General features: G+C 34.8%; 1 protein-coding gene across 7 annotated transcripts in view; it reads right to left on the bottom strand.

The window, feature by feature from the left end:
• Positions 1–19,167, bottom strand: part of CDIN1 (CDAN1 interacting nuclease 1) — a 1,267,257-nt gene that overhangs the window by 414,906 nt on the left and 833,184 nt on the right. For 5 of the 7 annotated variants that reach the window (XM_074394131.1, XM_074394127.1, XM_074394126.1 and 2 more), the window contains 2 exons: positions 3,421–3,460; positions 2,548–2,601 (listed from right to left, as the gene is read on the bottom strand). The gene's annotated coding sequence lies outside the window, so the exon portion shown is untranslated. Of the gene's footprint in view, positions 1–2,547; positions 2,602–3,420; positions 3,636–19,167 lie in introns of those variants that run through there. The other 2 variants (XM_074394132.1, XM_074394128.1) reach the window with 2 other exon arrangements.

The raw sequence follows: 19,167 nt of genomic DNA on the forward strand, positions 1-19,167 counted from the left end.
GTAATTCTAGCACTTTGGGAGGCCGAGGTGGGTGGATTGCCTGAGTTCAGGATTTCAAGACCATCCTGGGCAACACGCTAAAACCCTGTCTCTACTAAAATACAGAAAATTAGCCAGGTGTGGTGGCGTGCACTTGTAGTCCCAGCTACTGGGGAGGATGAGGAAAGAGAATTACTTGAACCCAGGAGGCGGAGGTTGCAGTGAGCCAAGATCATGCTACTGCACTCCAGCCTGGGTGACAGAGCGAGACTCCATCTCCAAAAGAAAAAAAAATAAAAAGGTAAAGATAAAGAACAAAAATTAGTTTCAGTAATTTACTCAATTTTTAAATAATTTAAAAAACAATTTATTTAGCTTAATATGTCAAAAATATTTTAATACGTACTCAATATAAAAACAGTAAGAAGATATTTTACTTTTTTTGTACAATGCCTTTCAAATTTGGTGTGTATTTTACACTTACAGGACATCTCATATCAGTCTAGCTATATTTCAGGTGCTTGGTGGTCATACATAGCAAATGGCTACCATATTGGTGAGACTTCATGGCATCATTAAGAAAAAATTTAGGGACCAGTGTAAAAGGTGAAGGCTTGCCTTAGTTCAGGATTTAGGAAAAGATCCTAGATTTCAAGGCGTCTCCGTAAAGGGTACATCTGTTGGCTTGCTATGTTCAGCCTGGAAGAGCTCCTAGATCTGTAAACTTCGGACCTTTGAAAGAGGACCACAGTGGTATGCTGAAGTATTTCTAGGTCTTGCAGCTAGAAGGTGACTAAGATAGCCCTGAGAGTAGAGAGGACTTTTTCAAGTGTCAGCAGAAGGATGACATTTTACCAGTTTATGCTGCTAGTCCATAAAAACAGAAACTTTTCTCCTGCTTGATCTAGTCAGATTCACTCTCCATGAGAGAGATGAACAACTTGACCCATTGTAACAATGAGAGAAGACGCAGCCCTGTACAGACACAGAGAGAGCATAACTAATTTTTCAAGACTAAGTCACCTGATGAAGAAGACCAAATTGAAGATCTAGACTAGAAACAGTACTATCAAATTAGAACTAATGAAAAAGATGGAGAGAAATTAAAGAAACAAGTAATGACTCTCAAGGAGATACATTTAGAGCAGGCGTCCCCAAACTGCGTCCCCAAACTATGGCCCGTGGGCCGCATGCGGCCCCCTGAGGCCATTTATCTGGCCCCCCGCCGCACTTCAGGAAGGGGCACCTCTTTCATTGGTGGTCAGTGAGAGGACCACCGTATGTGGCAGCCCTCCAACGGTCTGAGGGACAGTGAACTGGCCCCCTGTGTAAAAAGTTCGGGGACGCCTGATTTAGAGTATAAAAAGGATTTTTCAGAGCTGTCATGGTCACCTTTGGCTGCTATGTCAAAATACATGACCAGGTGGCTTAAACAACAGACATTTATGTCTCACAGTTCTGGAGGCTCAGAAGTCCAAGATCAAGGTGTCAGCAGATTTGGTTCTTGGCGAAGGCAGTCTTTCATGTTTGCAGAGAGTTGCCTTCTTTCTGTATCCTCCAATGGTGGAGAGAAGCAGCTCGGGTGTCTCTTTCTTCTCTTACAAGGGCAGTCATCCATCTCATCATGGAGGCTCTAACCTCATGACCTCATCTGAACCTAATTACTTCCCAAAGGCGCTGCCTACCATAGGTCAAGACCAGCTGATCTATTGCCAACTTACAGACTTGAACAGGCTGCTTGTAAGTCAGTAAGATTTTATAGGTTGGGCAGCATGTTTACAGCAAAAATATGACTAATACAAAATAATTAAACAATAATTGAAGAAAATTTCCTGAGCTGAAGAAAACTTGAATATTTAAATTGAAAGGATTCATTCAGTTCCAAAGAGTATTAATGAAAACAAACAAACTTACAACTCAACATATTCTTGTGAAATTTAAAGATAAATTGTGAAGGAAAGAGAATCAGTCTGTTACAAACATTCTGTATATTTTTTTTTTACAGAGAAAAGATCATAAATTTTAAAGAAATCAGAAAAAAAAGAACTGCTAAACAGAGATTCTTTACCTATCTATTTATCTGTCAGAGTAAGAGCAAGTCAAGGCATTGGAAAATATACCACTCAGTCACCTATTTAAGTCAAGCTTTTGAGGACGGCTTCCAACTTTTTGTTAATGGAATCAGATTACCCATTTCACAGGAATGGGAAATAAAGAGAAGAGGAAAAGTGGTAACAAATCTTGCAATAATTAAGACTTAGTAGGTGCTTAAAAATTAACTGGGAATTTATTATATAAAGATTTAGTTCAACAATAGAGAAACTCCAAAAGGGATAACCTAATAATAGCTTAAAATTAAAATTTATAGACTACCTAAGTAAAATTCTGAGGCAAGAAAAAGCACTGTAAAAGTCCCTTTTCAGTGGGGGAAATGGGGAGTTGGGGAATAAGAGACTCTAACAGTCTCTTTTAGTGGGAGACGTAAAAGGGGAGGAAGCAGTGACTGAGCAGGCATGATACAGTTATTAAATAATGTTGATACATTAATAAAGTATATTTGAGACTTACCGTTATTAGGCATCACTAGTGAAATCAATAAGCACAATTTAATTTCCAGATTACCTGGAGAGGGAGGGAAAGGGGAAAGATAAAGAGAAACTTAAGCCAGCAAAATTTATGAAAAGGGAATAGAAGAAACAACAAAAATTTATAATAAATACTAAACATAAACTGAGATTAAAACAAAAGATCGATCACTCCCATAAATGCAAATGGGCTAAATATCTGGCCATATGCTAACTGCTGGTAAAGAATAATATCTCTCTTTCTCTCTTTTGTTTAACACTTTTAATTGTTTGGCATAGGATGTAATTTAAAACTTTAAAATTGGAAGTGATAAAAAATGTTATTTTTTTTGTATTTAGTTATGGAAAATAGCATTTGTATTTTAGATTCTGTTATTACTTTCGATTCTGTTATTTCTTTATTATTTTCTTACTGAGGAGGCCATTTGTAGTTTTCTTTCTCCAAATGTTGTGTTATTAAACTGGGTGGTAGAGATATATAGCAAAATGTGTTAAACGTAGTATTTAAACTTAGTATTACCCAGATATTAAAAATGTGAGTTTTTTTTTGTCCTCAAAATCCTAACAAAAACTCTCTCTCAATTTTTATAGTGACTAATTACTAAGCTGCTCCTTTTCTCATCCCATGCAGAGCTGACTGTTTTTGTGTGGATATTATAATGATGTCCTTATATTTTTAACATGTTCATGGCTCATTAGGTAAACCACAGGAAAATTATTTACTTTATCCTTGTATTAAATGAAGAGGTATTCCATTTTTTTCCCAAAGTGGCAGGGAGTATAAGGAAGAGGAAGAAGGCTATTTTTTTAAAAGAATATATCTATGAGATATAATTTATTATTTGACTTTACTTACATTAATGAAGTTAGATGTTCAAAATCCAGTCATAATCATTCTGCCAAAAAGACACATGTTCTTTTATGTTCATTGCAGTGTTATTCACAATAGCAAAGGCATGAAATCAACCTAGGTGACCATCAATGGTGAATGGGTAAAGAAAATGTGGTACATGGAATACTATGCAGCCATAGAAAAGAATGAAATCATGTCCTTTGCAGCAATGTGGATGCCGCTGGAGGCCATAATCCTAAGTGAATTAACACAGGAACAGAAAATAAAATACTGCATGTTCTCGCTTATAAGTGGGAGCTAACCAGTAGGTACTCATGGACCTAATGATGGCAGCGATACACTCTGGGGATTACTAGAGTGAGTAGGGAGCAAGGGCACTTGGGTAATGGGATCATCATACCCCAGACCTTAACATCCTGCAATATATCCAGGTAACAAATATGCACATGTACCCACAAATCTAAAATAACAGTTGAAATTAGATTTTAAAAGTCCAGTGACAGTTTCTAAATTTCCTCATTATTGAACTTTACAAAACAAATTTCAGTGGAAAAGAAGAGAATTAAGAAGTGACCCTTGAGCAGTGGTAAATAGCAATCAGCTTCATGTGAGCATCTTCATTTCAGTTCAAATATTACAGGCTTGAGACTTGAGACTAAACCAGTCATTTTTTTTTCTTTTTTTTTTTTTTTTTGGAAACAGGGTTTTGCTATGTTGCCTAGGCTGGTTTCAAAGTTCTGAGCATGAGTAATTCTCCTGCCTCAGCCTCTAGAATAGCTGGGACTACAGGTCTGCATCACCATACAGGGTCTATCTTAAATTACTCTTGTCTTTTTAGTGCATTTGACTCACACTTCCACTTTTATAATCAATTTTTTTCTCTACCTCTTCTTAGTTTTTTCCCTTAAATCTTAAAGAAAAATTTTTGACAATTTAAAAATAATTGAAGTCCAGGTTTATAAACTGCTTATGAGGAAGCATTTTCAAAGGGAGAAGCTAAACCAAACTAACCTCTGTCCAGTTGCTCAAAACCATTGTTTCTGGGGTTTCCAAAATCTATTTATTTCTATAATCAAAAAGGGTCAAAATCTACTATCAACTTCCCACTTCTCTCTGATTTTCAGAACACAACACCTGAGTCTTTGATTTTTTTTTCTCCCTTGCCATTTGCCATACAAGGAATTATACAGCTCAATAAAATGAAAGGCTGAGCACTGTGTGGTTCATCCAAGTGGCTGATGGGATTTTGAGATAGGTTAATGGTTCTGATTGTTTTCTCCTATTGATTTTTAGGATGATTATATTTTATTTACGGGGGGAAAACTTGGACTTGTATGTGAACTGTCTTGAGAGTAAACTAGGTCTCTTGCAGGTTGAAGAATTTTATGTGAATTTGTAATGGTTTGTAGAAAATATAAAAAGGGGAATATGATGGTAAGTCAGTTTCATTTTAAGGAAGGATTAAGTCTTCAGACAGCATATCTGGTATATGCGGTTGAATTAGTTTAACTGAACTGACCATTTTAATGTTATTTATTTATTATTATTATTTAATTTGAGACAGAGTCTCTGTCACCCAGGCTGGAGTGCAATGGCACAATCTCAGCTCACTGCAACCTCCATCTCCCAGGTTCAAGTGATTCTCCTGCCTCAGTTTCCCGAGTAGCTGAGATTACAGGTGCCTGCCACCATACCCAGCTAATTTTGTACTATTAGTAGAGATGGGGTTTCACCATGTTAGCCAGGCTGGTCTTCAACTCCTGACCTCAAGTGATCCACCCACCTCGGCCTACCAAAGTGCTGGGATTACAGATGGGAGCCACTGCACCCAGCCGAACTGACCATTTTTAGTAGCCAACAAAAACAGAAGGTCGTCCTTTTTGTCTCTAGTCCGAAGAATGATCAGAAGAGTTGATCATTCAGGTGGGAGAGGTATGGGAGTGCAAAAAAAAAAATACTGAATCTTGGGTCAATTCCTTGCTGCTTGACTTCTGAGATTCCTTACAGCCTTTTGAAAGGTTGTGCTGATACCCATGACATTAAGGCAGAATTGCTCCCTTTCTGGAATCCTGACATAAATGCATTTTTCTCTTTGCAGTACTAGCTTGAATTCTTTGGATCTATTTCAAGTGGAGCAGATGACTAATCACCTCCTTCTGCTCGTAGATAATGGGTTGTCTATAAAACCTTGTTTTTGTGTGGTTACCTTATTGTGAAGTTCATGTCTTTTGAGGAATATTCGCAACTGAAAGGCAAGGAAAATGTCCACTCCAGGGTGTAGTAAAGCTGACAGGGGAAAAAAACTCCAAACTAAATGACTTGGCTCTGTTGTTTTTTAGTTTCCTGAGAGAAAGTGGCCTTGACCCCCATGCCTTACTGCTTTTGAGATTCTAACAGCAGATGGTACGAAATGACAGTTGGTGAAGACAACTGAAGGTGTTTATAACATTGCAGGGTTGTGCAGGTGACTTTAAAAACAAAGGATTTGGAAGTGATAAAAAGTGGAGACTGGCAGGAGAGATGGTAATAAAGCCACTAGCTACTTGAGGCAATGCCCCCCCTTTTTTTATTGCATGATTGCAAATTAAAGCAGAAAAAAAAATTAACCTCAGGCAGAAAAGAATATTCAGCCCTTACCTTAGTGGTTTTAGAAAACCTCATAGTCTTTGGTTTTTAGATTAGATATTTTTTTTCTTTTGCCTGCTGGTTGCCATACAAAGAGATATAGCTCAATAAAATGAAAGATCCGCAGCACTGTGTTTCACAGCAAGAGCCTGAAGGGATTCTGAGCCAGGTTAATGGATATGATGGTTTTCCCTTCATTGATTTTTAAGATGATTATATTTTATTTATAGGCAAGAAAATAATAGTTAATCTTAGATTTATTGAAAACTTATTGCAAGGCTGCACGAATTGATAACAATAACAGTACATTTAGGGCAACAAAACTAGACTTGTCTTTAATCCCTTAAGTGCTGATGTGCAGGGAAACTATTGACTTGAAATTAAATGTGCTCTAACCCACGACTGAATCCAGGTGGGGAAGAGTTATATTTTTCTGGCTGCTCTGAAAGATTTCATTACACAAAGCTTTGGTACACCTGAGGTGTTTCTTTTGTAAAAATGATGTGAAAAATCTTAGAGCCGAGAGCTCAGGAATATCAGCATGCTGCTCTCTGGAGGTTTTAAGAACTGGTTTCCAAGTCAGCTGGTCATCTGTCAGCTAAAAAGCCTACTGGTCAACCATAATTGTGTCCAGAGGTTTGAATCTTAAACAAGGATGTGTGTGTTTTAAGATGCAGAAAAAGCTCAAAATATTAGCTTATGATAATTCAGAATTCCATTGCCTTAAAATGATTATAATTTGCTTTTGTGTTCTAAATGAGTTCAGGGACCTTTTGTATTTGGAGCAAATGAATCCCTGTTCACCAAACAGGGGCAGTAGGTGTGAATAACTGTTGGTACAGTTACATTATATCTATGGCTCTAAAATGCCGGCTAGAGGGTCTCAATATGTAGTGCTCATATGAAGTGAAGGGGTCAGAAACATATTTTCCAGCAATTTAGACAAACTTTTCCAGAGAATTGAATGTTTGTGGAGAGAAATAAAAGAAAATATTTGAAATGTCCTGTAGAGCCAAGAAGCTTTGACCATTGCAGTCACCCAAAATCATGTGGCATTGTTTTACAGTATTTTAAAGTTCACTTTTACTAAAAGTGCCATATTAATTTACACTGTAGCTAGCATGGGTGGTTCAAGTGCATTATTACCTGTAACGCAAATGTTCATTTTTCATTTATGCTATGGTCTTATTTTCTAGAAATCTTGCCTTGAATGCTTAGTCACTTTCTGTTAAAGACAGTGACAGAATATAAAATGGAACTTCCCACCAGAATTGTTGGGTATACAAATATTCCCAGCAAGGGCAAACCAACATTCCAAAATGAATCCTAGAAATTGTTGACTCTCTGTGTTTGAATCCAGGATATATCCAAAAGAAGGGGTCAGAGAAACAAAAGAGTTATGCAATGAATGAGGTTTCCTTTTTTACTTGATTATTCTGTGTTGAGTTGAATTATCCACATTACTTGAAGCTCTATATTTAAAAGGAAAAGAGAGACTAGAATAAAGATGTCTCCAAAGTTGATCCTCAGGTTCACAAAACTCTGGAAAAAATAGGAGATGGTTTTCCATAGCTGAATGTCAATCAGTAAAGTTTTATATTTGCTTAAGTACATATAGCATTTTCCTGCTAGGAAAATGGAGAAATTCAAGTAAATCTTAAGGCTGGATATAAAGACAAAAACATGGAGATAAGAGAGTTGAAAATCCCGGAAGAAATTTGATTGCATATAAGAGATTTAAAATGAAACAAGAGATGAACCACATCTTTTACCCAAATAATCTGTGTCCAGAATTTTTGAATACGCACAAACAATTTCTATATTCTTTATATTCGACTTCATTTTTCTTGGCCCCATCTTGAGAAAATTCAAAAAAGCAACTCTGGTGAACATTTCCTATGAGTCAGGACAATAAAGAACATGAAGATTCTCTGATGAGAAATCTGTTTACTTGAAAGCTTTGGTTTACTTTTTAGCTTTTATGAAATTACAATAATAATATTCATATTTTATCAAAATGTGTGGTGCCCCTCTGATCAGAAATTCTTATGTAGATATATTAACTTATCTTCATCTTAAATCTACTAAAAATTCTTTCTGAAAAATGGAATTATTATAGAAACTGGAAAGATAGGTTGTGTTTAGATTTTCTTTTTTCACACAATCATATATAATGAAAAACCTTTTAAACAACAAATGTAGACAGTTCTTTCAAATGATTTAACTTTAAAAACTAATAGCATGTCATGTTCTTACTATTTTTGGCCAAATTATATTTCTGTTAAATATTGCTGTTTCCCATGTTCATTTCCATTTATTTCTGGAGGTGAGATTCAATTGGACCAGAAAAGGGCAGGGCATACTGATTAAGCTTCAACTTATGATCTTTAAGTTTTATTTCTGTCGGTCTTCTTTCTTAGCCTTGCCCTGCAACATTTTTCAATCTGTACATATTTTACACACTTAATGAATTTAACAAAATTTGCGAGTAAAATGCTATGATGTTGACATAACACATTAGTATTTCAAGAATAAAAAACATAAAGTCTGATCTAATACTTTATTAGTTTCCTGATAAAATGTTATTCTCTCTTTGATTCTTATACAGTTAAACAATACTTCACTCTTATTAATTTAGCATAATCAAGGATTATAATCACTAAAATCATCATTAGTACTCAAGACAATCAACTGAAAAGGTCAGGATTTCTAAGAACGAATTCAAGTGACATAAAATTGCTTTCTTATATGCCAGAAACAACCACTTAGAAATCATAATAGAAAAAAATCTTTCAATTTATAATGACATTGATTATATAAAATACATGAGAATAATCTTAACAAGAGTAACTCATAGTTGGTTGTCCCTTTGAACAAATTCTGTCTTTGCTTCCCACTGATTCTGACTTCAAAGCAGGACTCAGTGGGTATTCATATTCACTTCATAGGAAATATACTCCTCAAAGTATTTAAGAACTCTGTACAATTTACTAAAGATGTCATTGACTTTTGGCTGGAAGTGTTACAAGGCTTTATCCACAAGAACATTCCCTCATATTGTCTCCCCTTGTCTGCCTCTTTTTTGGCAATCTATAATTAAGTCAGGGGCGGTCCTCCTTTGACTCTTTTTCCATGCAGCCTTTAATCTTGGAAACTAATAGGGCATGCAAATGGCTAAGATCACTTATATATGAACAGTTCATACAAACAGTAGGGAAAGCATTGTTTCTAAAATACAACCAGAGAAGGATATAAACATATAAACACAAGTAGGAAACACACAACTAGTAAACTTAAAAAAATTCAACCTCAAAAAGAATTACAAGTTAAATAATAAAACATCATTTTTACTTAACAAATTTGCAATTTTTTTTTAAAAGGATGAACACGTATGTTAGTTTTTTGTGAGGTATCACTTGTACTCTCAGTGGGAGTCAAAACTGTTAGAATTCCAACCAGAAATTTTAGAATTCCAACCAGAAATATTATCAAGAGTCTAAAACATAGCAGATTTTCTTGATTTAGTTCAGAACCTCATCATCTCAGTTGAAACGTCCTCCTAATTAATCTCCTTGACAACCGCTTAAATCTTGCCACACCAGAGAGAATTCTTCCCAAGAAATAAACCTGATTATGCTCCCCGGTGGGTCCCAATCCCTTGTTAACAGAGTTGCCGTGTCCCTTATGCAAACACACGCAAGACCATTCATAGACTACCAGCAATAGATACTATTTATTGGACAATTATATTTTAGTAAGTTTTCTAGCTGTTTCTGAGTCTATCTCATTTAATACTCATAACAACCCATTGGAGTATGTAGAATTGTTGTCCCCATTTTACATATGAGACACAAGGTAGTTAACTAACTTTCTCAAGCTCATCCAGTCAGTTTGAATCCAGAGTCTGAGCTTTAACCTCTATGCTATAAAAATACAGCTAACCTTAGCCTCACCTACCACTTTCCCTGAACATGCTATCCTTCATCCATATTAATATTCCTCCCATTTCCTAAAAGTAATTGGCTCCTTGATACTTTAGGCATACATTAATTATTTTGCCTAGGATTCCTGTACCCTTACAGGATACAACTTGATACAACTTATCCTGAAAATCCAGGACTAAAGTACTCATCACATTGCATTGCTAATTATTTTTATACTAGTTATGGCAGAAACTCTTATTCATCTTCCCTTTTAATGAAAAATTCTCAGGTTTCCTTATGATTAGGTATGCCCATGTTTCTAAGTTCTCACCAGTGTTCTTTGCAGTTGTGGGAGGTAGAGAAAAAAGTTCCTGGAATGTGGAGCCGGGGAGGGTGTTCTTTCTGGCAAAATCTGCTTCTTGCTAGAGCTCCAGCAGCCAGATTGTGACCCCGAGGATTAAAGACCATGAAGGATAAGATCAAAGAAGTGTGAGTGCTTGGTGGCTTCAGAAGCCACCATACCAGCCTGGGGCTGCTCATCTATATACACATACCTGTTGTGAGCAGCTGTATGCAATTCCTAAGTAATATATTTATAAAAAGGTAGAAATGAAATTTTACTTATCATTTTTCGGCATATCTAATGCGTGGATTACAGTCTCTAGCATGGAGTTAGAGACACTTCCGAAAATGCTTGTTAAATACATGTAATTTTTTATAATAGGAAAGTGTAAGTAATATTATCATGAAAGGCAACCTAAGTAAACACTGAGGATTTATGACAAATTTTTCTTTTTATCCAGACCTATAATCAAGTTTAAGAAGCTCTCTTTCATATCACAAGATAAGACAACAATATAGGTATATACTTTCATTTTTATAATTCATTTCCTACCAAGTTTCTGGTGCTTGGGGTACATGGAGAATTGGGTTGATGTGCTTGATTCAGGTGAAGAAAGTCTTACATCTGGGTGTTACTATGCTGAGGCTTGGGTGAAAGTGGGATTTATCCCTGAATGATCTTGATGATTGTTTTAGCAGTCTAGTATCACTTGTTTTACATTTTATATGTTCTTTTCTGCTTTAAAAATATGTGTGGCATCCAGGGAGGAATTGTGTCAGATAATCTGTATAGTATTGAACAAAACTCTTTACTTTGAAATGTTTAGTTAATATTTAAATGATAGTGCCAAATTGTTTCCTTTTTTATGCTGTTTACAGAACTCAAGAATAAAACATCAGGTTATTTATTACCCAAGTCAAGTGCCCAAATAACTGATTTGGAGGACAATAAGAGATTACACAAATAAAATAAGAATGCTATTTTAAAATGTAATATCCTGAAACATACCTGATTACATACGTATGATCCTCGATTGACGGAATCAATAAAATCCAAGAAGCATTTTATTTCCACACTGGATGTATGCAGCAGGCCCTAAGTGAATATTTTAAGAGGCTTATGGGGTACGACCAGTTTCACGGTCTCTCTGGGGTTCTCGCTCAGAGATGTCGTAACAAAAATAGACACTCCTACTCAGATTTTTTTTTATTGCATTTTAGGTTTGGGGGTACATGTGAAGAACATGCAAGATTGTTGCATAGGTACACACTCCTACTCAGATTTTTATTCATAATTCCATCATGTTTGTGCATTTGAGCGAATTTATTGCTTACTTCAGTAAGCCCATATGATTTATCTTTTTAATAAGAAACGTTTACAGTAACATTTAGCTGAGGTGCTCACTACCTCTTCTATTGAGGCATGCTGTTTTTGTTTTTCCATTTTTCTAGGTTCACTCTTTCCCTATCCCACCAGTAAATCTATCAAGGGCTTTCAGTTGTAGGTTATTCTTTCCTGGTTTTTCTCTAATCTCTTTATTCTCATAAAAATACTAAGAATAAATTCAGGCCAGGAGCTTAATTATTTCATTTTTTCTCTTCTTTGATGGCTCCATACATTATCTTTAACTATAAACCTTTAAAGTCATTATTTTTGAGCTGTAAAACCTCTGTCTTGATAATAATGGTTAACCTCAGAGGGTATGGAGATCTTGCTTTATTTTTCCAGTCTAAAATGGAAAAATGACACTTAGAGCTTTTTTCATGAATTGTGGCTGGAGACATGTATTAGTCTATTCTCATGCTGCTAATAAAGACATGCCCAAGACTGGGTATTTTATAAAGGAAAGAGGTTTAATTGGTTCACAGTTCAGCATGGCTGGGGAGCCTCAGGAAACTTACATTTACTGTGGAAGAGGAAGCAAGCATGTCCTTCTTCACATGGTGGCATCAAAAAGAATGAGACTCAAGCGAAGGAGGAAGCCCCTTATAAAACCATCAGATATGTGAGAACTTATTATCACTAGAATAGCATGGGGGAAACCGCCCCCACGATTCAATTATCTTTCACAGGGTCCCTCCATGACATGTGGGGATTATGAGGACTACAGTTCAAGATGAGATTGGGTGGGGACACAGCCAAACCATATCAAGATATAATCAGGATTTTCAGTTGCTACATAAAATGGGCAGTTAGCTCTATTCATGAATTTGAGATTCTTCTCAGATGGATAAAATTATAGGTCATTAAATTTTACTTTATGTCTGTTAATTCTCTGGCTTCAATATAGAATTACAATATCTCTTCATTTTTTGAAATTTTTGAATGGTAAGAAGCTCTGTGACTCTTTCAGAATGGCAATGTCCTTTGGAAAGTCAAGTCATCTTTACTTTTTTATTCAATTTCTTCTCGTTTTCATAGCTCCTCATTTCTTCTAGAAATTTTGTCATACACACCTTCTTTTTCCAAATGCTTATGAATTCTTTTCTTCATCACATTATATTTTGTTATGCTACCAGTATCTTTGACTGTCCAGGTATATACCTATCGATTCATGTATCTTTATCTATGAAACATGGTAATTTTGATACCTCTTAAATTCTTTTAATTTTTATTTTTGAGATAGAGTTTTACTCTTGTTGCCCAGGCTGGAGTGCAGCAGCATGATCTCAGCTCACTGCAACCACTGCTTCCTGGGTTCAAGCGATTCTCCTGCCTCAGCCTCCCACAGGCACGCGCCACCACTCTGGTTAATTATTTGTGTGTGTGTGTGTGTGTGTGTGTGTGTGTATATATTTAGTAGAAATAGTGTTTCACTTTGTTGGCCAGGCTGATCTCAAAATCCTGACCTCAGATGATCTACCCGTCTCTGCCTTCCAAAGTGCTGGGATTACAGGCATGAGCCACCATGCCTGGCCGATACCTCCTAAATTCCAAACACAATAATATATACTGTACATGCATTTCTAAATTTAATCTAATCTTCAAAATAATTCTAAAATAGGTAGTATTACATATAGTTTACATAATAAAAACTGTATTTTACTTGCGTACTTGTAATAACAATAACAATCATTTATTAAATGCCTAATACAGTCACGAACCATATAATGACATTTCAGTCAATAATGAACTACACACACTGTGGTGGTCCCACAAGACTATAACACTATATTTTTATTGTACCTTTTCTGTGTTTAGATATGTTTAGAATTTTACCATTGTATTAAAGTTGCCAACAGTATTCGATACAGTAACATACTATGAACATTTGTAGCCTAGGAGCGATAGGTTATACCAGATAGCCAAGGTGTGTAGTAGGCTACACCACCTAGGATTATGTAAGTACAATCATGAGGTTTGCACCATGAAGAAATCGCCTAACAACACATTCCCTAGAATGCACTCTTGTCGTTAAGTGATATGTGACTGCATGTATTAGGCATTGCACTAGGAGACTAATATCTTTCCACATGATTATGTATTGCCTTATTTGAAACTGGATTTAAGGTAGCTTATTTTAACTATTTTTTAATATTCATAGGAATTCTGAAGATAGAAGTCTTATTTTAGAGGTGATGAAAAGATATCTTTACTGGTAAAGCTTTATTTATCCATTTAATATTTAGATGAAGAAATCATCAACTGGCAATTATGAGGGAGTCTTTTCCTGATTGCCTGCCCTTGCCTTATTCTGTTTATCATAAGCCCTTAGTGCGGCCAGAAATTGCTCTTTTTAGTGCTTGCTCTGCTTAAGATATTTACTTGTTTTATAAATCTTACTCTCTGTACAAAACTAGAAAATACAGCTGAATGAAAACTGGAAGAAAATACTGTTTTCTTTTTCTGGAACACCGTTCCCAGAACACTTTTCCCATTCTTCATCGTCCAGCCTCTTTGAGCTGAAGAGTCACTTTATAGGAGAGCTTTCTGATCTGTAGTTAGGGTCTCTCTTTCAAATGTTCCATTAGCTCTGTGCAATTTTATTCTAAAGCCTTCAGCAGCATTTTGATTAAGTAATTGCTTGTAAAAAATAAGCTTATTTACTCAATATATATTCCAACCTGTTTCTTGGCATATGGATATATGAGACACATCTGTAACCATGTAATTGAGAAAGTTTGAAAGGAAAAGTATAAGCAAAGAAATAACAAGCAAATGCAAACAAAAAGAAAGCAGAGGCAGTTTAGTAACATCAGACAACATTGAATCAAATGCAAAGCATCTTATAATGATAATGGTGCAATCTTCAGAGTGAATCTGATATCCATATTTATGTACCATATGATCTAACACTTACATTATATTGGTTGACTAAGTAATGAACCCATAGAAAAAAGTAATTAACCCATGGATATATATATATATATATATATATATATATATATATAGTCCAACTTCTTTTTGCCAAAAAAATACGTAGGTATAATAAGTCATGTGAAACACCTGAATCTGGCCATCAGCTTCTGAAATTTAAGTGGGTTCTTGGTTACAACTCATGAATAAATACCACATTGAAATACTGGGGGATTTATTTTTCCTGTGTTAACAAACGCAGGTCACTGTCCTAGTTTATGGACTTTTTTTCTCTCTTCTGAGTATGCTCTGTCATGTTCAAATTCATCTCTGTAACTCGAAGTCTGTGTTCCTTACACTAAGTGTGATTTCCCTCTTCATCTCAATCTTCCCTATCCTATGTTTTCTCCTGTATGTCTATGGGTCAGATAGAACTTTAGTGTCAAATAATAGAAAAAAAAAAAGCAGAAAAGAAGAAATAAAGGCAAGGATTCCTTTTTTTTCCCAAAGTGTTGAAGTTAAATGATTTTAAGACTAGAACTTAAATATCTAGTTAAGCTCTCATTTAAATGTGAGGGTGTCATAAATGTTTTCATGCAGATAACGCATGAAAATACATCTCACTAAGAAAATCTTTAAAGAGCTGAATGTATTAGAGGTTGTATTCCAGAAATAAGTGAAATAAATAGAGAATGTAGTAATAAGGTAAATGGAAAGTGAGGGTGTAAGTAACTTACTAAGTGCTAGTTTTTTTTTTAAAGGCATGAAAAATAACACAAGCAAAAATAATAACTGGACAATTAAATAAAAATTCAGACATGTCAACCTCTGTGCGGCTGAAGGAGGAGCCCAGGTACATGTCCTGTTTTACTGAAGAGAGGTAAGGATCCAGATATAGTTAAGAAATTCTTAGAGAAAGATAAACATAATGTGAATGAGTAATGACCAGAAGAATAAAGTGAATATATGATTTTAAGGGTAGAAGAATATTCATGCTACTTAAGAGAAAAGAAGAAAAATAAATAAATAATGATTAAAAATATGAGGAAAGAAATGTTTTGATTTAACAGAAAACGAATACAACTCACTAATCAAACAGACACAAATTGGATTAAAATATATAACATGTAGTAGAGGAGGCACCACAAAGAAAGGTAGACAGCTGATGTTTGGGAAATCACCTCATTAAATGGAGAAAATTAAAGCTGGATTCATATCTTATGCAATGTATACCAGTAGATACCAAATGAATGAAAGATCTAAATGTGAATGGTACAACCATAACACAAAGAATAAAATTTAGACGAATATCTTTATGATCTAGAGGTTAACAAAAACAGCTTCTCATGCAAAATTCAAAAATAAGAAGCCAAAGTTTAAAAGAGAGAAACATGACAATCTGAAAATAAAGGATTTCTACTGGATGAAGAAGACCATAAAGTCACATACTGAGAAGAGATATTTGAAATGTCTAAAACTTACAAGGAATTCACGTCTAAAATAGAAAATAAAACTGAAAATTCCCAAGAAAAATGCATAAAACCCAGCAGGAAAGTGACAAAAATTATATGCAATTTCACAGAAAAACTCAATATCTAATAGATGTTTGAAGAAATGCTTAATAACAATAGTTACCAGAGAAATGTTAACTAGAACAATAACGAGGTGGACTTGACACCCAACAACATGCACTCCATAAACACATAAGGAATATCAGAAAAGGAAAGTGGCAAGTTTTAGTGATTAGTGAGGAATTTTCATAAGGAAATTTGGTAGCATTTGGTAAGATTACGTCTGTCTACAACAATAATCAGTGATTATCCTGGAGAAATTTTTCCCTTTGACTGCAAGGTGATATGTCAAAACAATTCTTCAGTCTTTGCTGGTGGGGAATTACGTTCATCAACAGAGAAATGGATAAGTAAAATATGGTTTATTAATATATGTTATAGAAAAATATGTGCATAAAAGCAACCAGCTAGATGTAGAAATAAAAATTTGGGTGGATTTTTAAGAACAGTGTTAACAGGGCCAAAGTAAGAAGTGGAACGCAATTTACAGCCTAACAGATTTTGTGTAATGTAAACATATAAGCACAAAAAAATTGTACTAAGTATTTTCCAATACTGTGTGCATATTTAAGGAAATATAGTAAACATATTTAAGTAGGTGCATAGGAAGGTAGGGTAATAGAAGAAGGAGCTGAACATAAAGAGGCAAATAAACAAGAGAACGTCTTGGGGAGACTGGTGTCCCAAGCTGCGGTGTGGGTGGGGTGTTGAGAGCGGATCTCTATTGCTGGCCCCCTCTCCGTCTAGAGCAGCTCTCTTTCTTATGCATTATAAGGGTATCCTGAGCAAGACTTCATAAGAGAAAAATTCCTAGTGCTAAAGAGCAGTTTTCAAGACACTGACCTGGTAGATAAAGTACTGTGCATGAAAGCAGGTGCCTTAAATTCCACAACCTGCCCCAACACAATCCATGTGCCTTCGAGTAAAACCCTGAAACCGCCTGTCTTTGTTTTCCTATCTGCAAACACCTCTGTTTTTCTTAATCTCTCAAGATTGGTATGATAAAAAAAAAGAATCCGATGACCTTTGAAATTATATCTAAATTTAATGAGTAATGTAAGAGGATACCTGTTGATGCACTATATTAATGTGTAGGATTGTTCCCACCCACAAGTTCTTCTGTAGCACCTGTGAGCAGTGAAAAAGTACATGGAAGCAGGCTTAGGAATATGTCTGTGGAAATCTCTGTAGTCATCCACCCCAAGTGAGTAATGAGGTGAGGTCCAGGCTAGTTTCCCTTAGGACGGAATAAAGAGTATGATTTACAAAATGTCTTATGTCTGTTACTTTCCTTCTCTTTTTCTGATTTATCTCTTTAATTAAGCCAATGATTCTCTAACTTTTTGGTCCCAGAGACATTTTAAGCTCTTGAAAATTATTGAAAACCCCACAGAGCTTTGACTTTGGTGGGTTATACCTATTGATAGTTACCATGCTGAATATTAAAACTGTATAAGTAAAATATTTATTAATTAATTCATTTTAAAATAACACTAACAAACTGATTTTAGTTAACATAAACAACATATTTTCCCAAACAAATAACTACATATTCTAAAATAAATGTTTCCCAAAAACGAAAACATTTGGATAGTCTTATTGTTTTTATAGTTTTGCAAAAAAATTTTTAAGATTCTTTATAACTGCTTCCAGAGGAATATGCTTAGTAAAATGCTTAGACATCAAGCATAGTCTCAGAACATTTTATGGCATGGAATATATAACTTCCACATTTAGAAAATAACCTAACACCAAATCTTTGTCTTTCATTTGTTATTGAAGGAGTATTTTCTATTTTAAGCTTGATGAAAGAATCCAGGAAAATTTGACTTCATCATATCTGTCTCACAGATGACTTTTATAAGGAACATTAAATCTGTCTAGAATAACATTCAGTTGAACTACATAAGATTACTAATATTTGACCACTCTTTTGATCTATAAAAATAAAATTTTGTGTGGTTTTTCCTAATATTATGAATAGCAGAGCAAAACCATTTGTATTCTTTTAAAAAATCATTTTTAAGGAAAATTTTACCTTGTTTAAAAAAGAATTTAGGTTATACTTTAAGAAAAATAATTTTACCACATTGGAACAGCTTTCTGAAAAAGCCTGGTTTGTGGATTGAGTCCTGACTAATGGAAGATTCAAGGTGTTCTAGAAGTTTACAATAAAGTTTATCAGTTCTCACCTTTTAACTTTGGCTATCGTAGATAACATTTCGCTTGAGATAATTGAGTTTAATTTTTTGAAATCATAATACTTACCATATATTAGGGACAGGGTTGATAATACAGATCTTAAAATGATTTCTTTTTTATCATTGCTAAAGAGTCTTAATGGAACTCACGAAAATGGTACCAGTATAGCAATAATGCTTTTCTTTGAATTAGACGCTGTATGTTTGTGTATTCAAAATGCTTATTGTGACATATACAATAGTCATATAAATATACATCCATGTAGTGATACTTTTTACTTACAATGTATTTCTTTCCAAACCAAAGCCCATCTGATCATACTCAGGAGTTACAGAAAGATATTCCTCACCATTGATGCTTCATGTTATAAAATAAAAAAAAAATAGTTATTGTGTTTTGATATTTCTAATGTACTAGTACATTAGAAAGCAATCACTTTTTAATTTACAGAATCTAAATTTTAATCATTATATCTTTTCTTGAACTGTGTGCTAGTTACATATTATTCAAAAGACAGTGTGAAATGTCAACAAATCTTGTAAGACAGTATACCTCATTCAGTGTCTTAAATCAGCAGCATTTTGTACTGGGAGCAAAGAAATCGGGATTTTTAGCCAAAATAAGGTATAGGAAAATACAGAAAGATCTTTTTTTTGTCGTTGTCTTTTTTTTCTGACATCATTGTATAGAAAAGTCAAAGTTCTTTTGCCATCATCACTCAGTTTTGTAGGTGTCTGGGTCCATGGCTAGTTAAGATAAGACCTGCATTTACTGATTACCTTATCAAAGA

The sequence above is a fragment of the Saimiri boliviensis genome, chromosome 2 (assembly GCF_048565385.1).
Source record: "Saimiri boliviensis isolate mSaiBol1 chromosome 2, mSaiBol1.pri, whole genome shotgun sequence".
Classification (NCBI taxonomy): Eukaryota; Metazoa; Chordata; class Mammalia; order Primates; family Cebidae; genus Saimiri; species Saimiri boliviensis.